Raw genomic sequence first — 7,467 nt, forward strand, 5'->3', positions numbered from 1 at the left:
TTCAGACTCTGCCTCAGTTAGAGTCCCAGAACTCTAACTGAGGTTGCCAAATAAATGCAAGATGTCCACTTTAATTTGACTTTCAGATAGGGTTTTAATTATGATTCTTATAAGTATGCCCTGTGTAACTTTTGGGGTATACTCATATTTTAGAAGCATTCCTTTTTTATAACTTTATTTATTTTTCTTTATATATGACAGCAGAATGCATTATAATGATTTTTACACATATAGAGCACAATTTTTCATATCTCTGGTTGTATGCATAGTATGTTCACACCAATTCGTGTCTTCATACATGTACTTTGGATAGTAATGATCATCACGTTCCACCATCATTAATAACTCCATGCCCCCTCCCTTCCCCTCCAACCCCTCTGCCCTATCTAGAGTTTGTCTACTCCTCCCAGGTTTCCTCTCCCTATCCCCCTATGAATCAGCCTCCTTATATCAAAGAAAACATTTGTCATTTGGTTATTTGAGACTTAAAAACAGCATACTACAGGGACACAGCCACATCAATGTTTATAGCAGCACAATTCCCAATAGCTAAACTGTGGAACCAACCTAGATGCCCTTCAATAGATGAATGGATAAAAAAATGTGGCATATATACACAATGGAATATTACTCAGCAATAAAAGAGAATAAAATCATGGCATTTGGCAGGTAAATGGATAAAGTTAGAGAAGATAAGTATGAGTGAAGTATTCCTTTTTTATTTGTAATTTAACTTAACCTTTGAATGATGAGATTATAGACTATTGGTTTTTATTTCTTTTGATTATTTGTAATTTTTAATTTTTTTACAATGAATAATAATCTTTTTATGATTTAAGAAGCATCATTTCTGGATATAGTTCAGTGGTAGCATGTGTACTTGGCATGACCAAGGCCCTGAATTCAATCCCTAGCACTAAACAACAACAACAACAACAACAAAAACCCATAACATAAGCACCCAAACTTTTATTTTTTTCTCATAAGTCTCATTTTTTTAAAAATATTTCTGGAACATTTTATATGCTTGATTCTCGACTCTTTTTCCATCTCCTTTTCCTTGTGTTATTTTTTTAAGAGAGAGAGAGAGAGAGAGAGAGAGAGAGAGAGAGAGAGAGGAGAGAGAGAGAATTTTTAATATTTATTTTTTAGTTATCGGCGGACACAACATCTTTGTTTGTATGTGGTGCTGAGGATTGAACCCAGGCCACACGCATGTCAGGCAAGCGCGCTACCACTTGAGCCACATCCCCAGCCCAATGTTATTTTGTTCTCCATCTTTCACTACCCTCCTCAATTTTTTCCCTTTCATATTGTCATTTCCCAACATTATGTCACCAGTCCTTTTTTCTTCTTGTTTTTTTCCTAACTGTTGAACTTACACGATTGCTTACCTGCAGATAACTCATCTCAACGTTAACAATACTGACCTACCTTACAAGAACGTGAAACCCTAGTTTCAAATGCCTACTCAAACATTTATTCTATACTTTCTCTGCTCAGGGAACAGTGTACCTTGAGAAGAAGCTCCAGTGACAATGACAATCAGTTCTTTCTCTGTGTCTGAACAGCAAGTCCCCTCCAGTGGCATGAATCATAGAACTCCTGAGCTTGAACTGGAAATCTTAAAAGAATGAATGAACTCTGACCCTGACATTTGGCAGATCTATTTCCTTCACGTGTTAAGCCTGCATGAGCCCCTAACTCATCTTGGTATCCTTGGCTGCCTTTTTACTGCTGTCTAATGACTTTTGAATGAGAGTTAGCAGACATGAGCTCCTATTCCTTTAGCTTCAAATAATTGATATTAGAAAAACCCAAGATTAAACCAAAGTCAAAGTTCTTCTATGAGAGGACAGAGGAGTCATACTATTTGTAAAAATATATTTGGGGGGAAATATTTTTTTGGGAAACAGTGAGAGCACTAACACTAGGAAATGGTGGGTTCAGGGGAAACTTGTGATGTTTGAAGCAGAAGGATGGATTGAAGATGTTGAGGTAAAAGACAGGGTTACTCTTGAAGGAAATTTCAAAAGGAAGCGGTCTGATTTCCCAATCCGGAACAAACTTTCTTCTAAGAAAGCGGGGAAGGAAAGATAAGGATTGTAAAGTAGAGAGGAAGGAAGTTGTGGTCACTTAATTCATGTGACTGCTCCTGAAAGGAGCAATTGCTGAGCATCTGCTGAGAGTGAGTGACCAATGGTTGGGTCTGGGGCTTGGGAGACATGAAATGACCTTCACCATGATGGGCATACTTTGGAATCAAGGGTTATTGAGAATGAATTTAAACTCAACATTCTTCTGTTTTTCATATGCTCCTGAGCGTGAATGACATCTAAAACACAGATCTTGTTTGGAAGAACCTGATAGTCTGGTCGGACAAAGAATTCACCCAGGAAAACATAAACATTCAAGAAACACAAGCTAGATGCTATTTTGTGGTGCAGGCAACAACTATTACAGTGGAAAAGGTCAAAGATTGCTGTGAGGATATGAGATCAGAAGGATTCACCAATGAGTGGAGATGTGAGCTGGATCTTGGGTAAGCCATAGATAATGTAGACAAGCAGGACAGGTGTTCCGGGTGAGAACGCCTGCTGCTTGACAAACACGATTTGGCTGGAAGTTTTTAGATCCGATCTATCCCACGGATGAACTCTGACCATTACATTTAGTAAATTTCCTTCATGTGTCAAGCCTGCATGAGCTCCTCCTCATCTTGGTTTCCTTGGCTGCCTTTTTTACTGCTGTCTAATGACTTTTGAATGAGAGTTAGCAGACATGAGCTCCTATTCTTTTATTCCCATAAGAATGAAAGAGATTTCCATTGTTCCAGAAAAGGGGGACAACAGGAGGTTCAAACTGGTATCTGGGCTGTTGGTTGATAGTGCTCATTTACTGCAACCATGGAACGGTAGGAAAAGAAATGTTCAAGAGGTCCCTGGGCTGCTTGGAGACTCCCTGGGCTGCAGGACTTGTTTTAACACTCATGAATATCGAATGAGAGCAAATAGGTAATTTAACTTAATGAACTGAGAAAGCTTTGCAAGACTCCTTGAGGACTTCCCAGTCTATGTGCTACCTTAACTACCTACTAAAAGTAGAAGAGATAGGATTTTTTTTCTTCTTCTTCTGGTTTTTTAACTCATTGCTAATTCTATCTCTGTTTCCACGTAAGGCACTTAAGATAGATCTTGCCCTAATACTGCCAGACTAATCTTGCTTGATTACAACTTTTATGGCATTGTTTTCCTGCTTTAAGCTCTTCAATGGCTCCCTATTTCCCACTATAAATTCTTCTTGATTTACAAAATCGCCATAATCTCCCCAGTTTTGCTTCAGATGCCAACTGGATTCTTTTCTAAGCTCTAAAACACACACACAGCTCCCTTGGCGAGCTACCCTGAACGAGGTGTTATTTTAACAATGAACCATAGAGAGCTTCCACAGGGCATGTATGTTAAGTGATCATTTTGTCTTATTTTCATGAGGGACAAACTGAGAACTTGGCTCAGATCTTATCTCTGTGATAGGACTATAGTTATACTTTCACGATTTTGCAAATACCCTCTTACTTTTCCAATGGTTTTGCTTTTCTACTCCCCTGCCTATCAATTAGAACTTTCTCCAATAATTGGGGCTTTGATTATGAATATCTAGCAAAGTCTTTTTTTTTTTTTTGTAGATTTGATCAGCCTTTGCAAAAATGAAACAGCTTGTGTTTTGTCAACATCAATTCCCAGTTTGGATTAGAATCATTAGTGGCAGAGCAAGTGCTATTTGGCTGAGTGGAGATAATTAAGGGAACAAACAAGGACCTGGTTTATCCTGTCCATGTTTTGCATGGATAATGGAATCAAGACTTACCAGAAGGACTTTTGAAAAAGATGATAACATGATCTCATTGTATATCCCCAACCCACATTCAGAAACCCAATTAATTTAGCAAGAGGATGGAAAGATGAGGAAAATACAGACTTGGCACCAGAAATGAGGAAAGGGTTCCGCTGAAGTGCTACAAAGTTTAAAGAATTTCCGAGACCACACAGAGAAGGTGACAGAGAATATGGCTATAATTTGTCTTTTTTTAGAAAATGCAGGTGCTGGCAATGGTGAACTGGTAAACTGGTTGCCTGGAAAAATAAAGCCCTGATTTAGAGCACTTGATATGTGGTATAGTGCTACCCCCATGGCCTATTTCAAGTTACTGAAGGGGAATGGGGAAGGGATGCACAGATTCAGCTCTCACAAGCCTGCAGGTCGGCTCTATTACTGTCACGGGGAGTTGGTGTAAGTGGTGGCTTGGGATAAGCCCCTGAACGGGGTATGTGGTGTGAGGGTGGGCAGCAGGAATTAGAGGCCATGAAGAGAAGATGCTGGGTCCCTGGATCTGGGCAAATGTCAGGATCTACACCATCTAGGGAGCATTGGTACTGGGAGGTGCCCCAACAAGTCAACAGGAAGAAGCTGCTGAGACAGACCCTATCCTCCTGACACAGGCTGTTAGCTGCATGGCTCTTTCTCTGAAAGCCAGATATTTTGGCATCCATAAAGGAGAAAAACAGAGAGACTGGGTAGAAGGCACAAGATGATTTAGAAACATGGCCCTGGTACAAAGACATATAGGGACTGAATGTGTCACCTCCCCACCTCCAAATTCATGTGTTGATGCTTTTAACTCTCAATGTGATGGTATTTGGAGATAGAATCTTTGGAAACTAATTATGTTTAGAGGAGGCCCTCATCATGGAATTAGGGCTGTTATAAGAAGAGGAAGAGTCACCAGATCTTCGTCTTTCTGCCATGTGAGAACACAATGAGAAGGCAGCCTTCTGGAGCCCAGAAAGAAGGCCATCACCAGAACCAAGCATGCTGAAGGCCACCCTCATCTGGGAATTTTGGCCTCCAGAACTGTGAGACATAAATATCTATTGGTTAAGCCACTCAATCTATGTCATTTTGTTATAGCAGCCGTAGTAGACTAAGACATTCACAAAATAAGAAATATATAATACAGAGGTGAAAATATGACCAGATTTACTTGTGGCCCTATTAAGAATGTTTCTAGAAATTTGAAACTATGGATGAGAGGATAGAGTCCTCAGATTGGGTGAAAAGGCAAATTTCAGTTATATACTGTTCACAGGAGAGACACCTAAAACCGAATGACACAGAAGTTAAAAATAATGGGATGGCAAATGCATCTCCAGGAAAATGAAACAAAAATAAACACTTAGTTTAATATTAGTATCACTCAAAATGGAATTAAAGACTAAATGTGTTATAAGGGATAAAGGATTATGTGGTATAAATGAGAAATTATAAACAAGAAAAATTAAGAGTCCTGAAATTTTATGTCCCCCAAAGATTCAGTATTGAGACATAGAAAGCACAATTATCTGGAAAATTTGAAGTTGATATAATCTTCATATTATCCTTTAATAAAGTGAGACTTTCAGAATCCAATTGATCAATTAGATGCAAAAGGATGATATAGTGAAATAAATAATTTAACATTAGATTTAATTTAATAATTATATTTTGTTTAATAATTACATATGTATGTTTTATATCTCAAAAAATATTCATTATTTTAAAAGTCCAGTGAAACATTGTAAAATTAATAAAATTTAGTCAGAGAGACTGCCACATGGAGCCCTAGTACAGGCACGCCTCAAGAAGTAGGGGATTCATTAGGGGACAAACAATGTCCCTGCTCTCAGGAAACTTGTATTCCAGCCGGAGGATAGAGATAGTAATATAAGTTGAAAAGACCTTGTCAGGGGAAGGATGGTCTCAGTGTGGTTTGTCCTTGATGAAGCTCAAGTTGAAGCATAATTTTTTGATGTAACATTATTGAGCTGGTGGAAATTTTAAATGGTAGAACCTTGGGACACATGAGTAGATCATGGGGGGAACCACCCTGGGATGGGATGAATAGTAATTCTCACAAGACTAGGTTAGTCCTTGCAAGAGTGGATTGCTATGAAACAAGGCCACCCCAGGTGCTTGCTCCTTTCTGCAGGCAGCCATTCCCTTTTCTGCTTGTCTGCCATACTGTAATACAGCCAGGAAGTTTCCGTCAATCACCAGCACCATGTTGTTTAGACTTTCCAGCCCCTAGAAACATCAGAAAATATACCTCTCTTCTGTACCCAGTCTCAGGTCTTTTGTTGTAGAAACACAAAACAGAATAAGAAAATATCCTGCATAAATCTGAAATTTGTTTTTAATTTCTAAGTAGTTTCTAAATGCCATTTTCAAGTATAAGCTTAAAAGAGTATTTACAATTTTTCCCTTTGTGGTTATATTTTTTAGCTACTCTTTTATTACATTTTAATTTGATTTGCTTTGACCAAAGAATGTAGCCTGAACAATTTCTGCATAAAATTCATGTAAATTTTCTCTGTAACCCAATTTATGACAAAATCCAGTTCAATGTCCCAACATTGCCCATTTCCTCTGGTGCCAGCCCATGTGTTCTACTAGTAGTTAGGTTTGGAATGATGACCCCTGGGTCTATTAAACCTGGTGGCCTCACTAGTCATTTTACTCTGCTACAGAAAACTTACAATGGCTTTCTATACCTGCAGGATATGGTGTATATCCAGCAGGGTTTTCAGAACCATGCAAAAATCCAGATCCTTTCCATCCAGTCAGCCCTGACCCTCACCTCTTCTCATGTTCCATGTCTCAATCAAACTGAGTTTCTTTCATTTGCTTGAAACTGTCTTTTCCCTCTAATTTTGGAACCATGAGTCATATTGTTATGGAATACATTTTTTCTTTCTTATTTATTGTATTAGGGATTGTTCAGAGCAACCAAGAGGATGAATGTTCCTATCTTTATTGATATCTATATTTGTAATAAAAAAATTGACTCACATGATCCTGGAGCTGACAAGTCCTGGGATCTGCAGCTGGTGGAGACCCAGGAGAGCCAATGATGTAGTTCTGGTTTGAGCCTGAAAGTCTGAGCAACAGGAGAGCAGATGGTGTAAGCTCCAATTTGAAGGCTGTCAGACTTAAGACCTAGAAAGACGCCATGTTTCAGTATGTGTCTGGAGAGTAGCTTCCTTTTACTCACCAGTTTTTGTTCCATTCAGATTTTTTATTTGATTGACAGGATGAGGCCTACGCACACATTAAGGAGGAAAATCTGTAGTACTTCTGATTTCAGTGTTAATCTTATCCAGAAACACCCTTAAAGATAGACTTAGGGGAATGTTTGAACACTGTCTGGGCACTCTGTGGCCTAGTCCAGTTTGCACATGAGAGTCATCATTACATTTATTTAGCATTTCTTTAAGTGTCAGATTAAATGCTGCTTTTCCCCACAACATTGTTTAGCCTACTCCTCTGCAAGTGGCCCATGTGGGGTTCCTGGGTTGTGCTCCTGCAACACCCTACCTACTCCCTATCCAGATACTTTTCTTATTTAGCTGACTCACACATGCCCTCACTTCC

This window comes from Callospermophilus lateralis, chromosome 11 (assembly GCF_048772815.1).
Source record: "Callospermophilus lateralis isolate mCalLat2 chromosome 11, mCalLat2.hap1, whole genome shotgun sequence".
Classification (NCBI taxonomy): Eukaryota; Metazoa; Chordata; class Mammalia; order Rodentia; family Sciuridae; genus Callospermophilus; species Callospermophilus lateralis.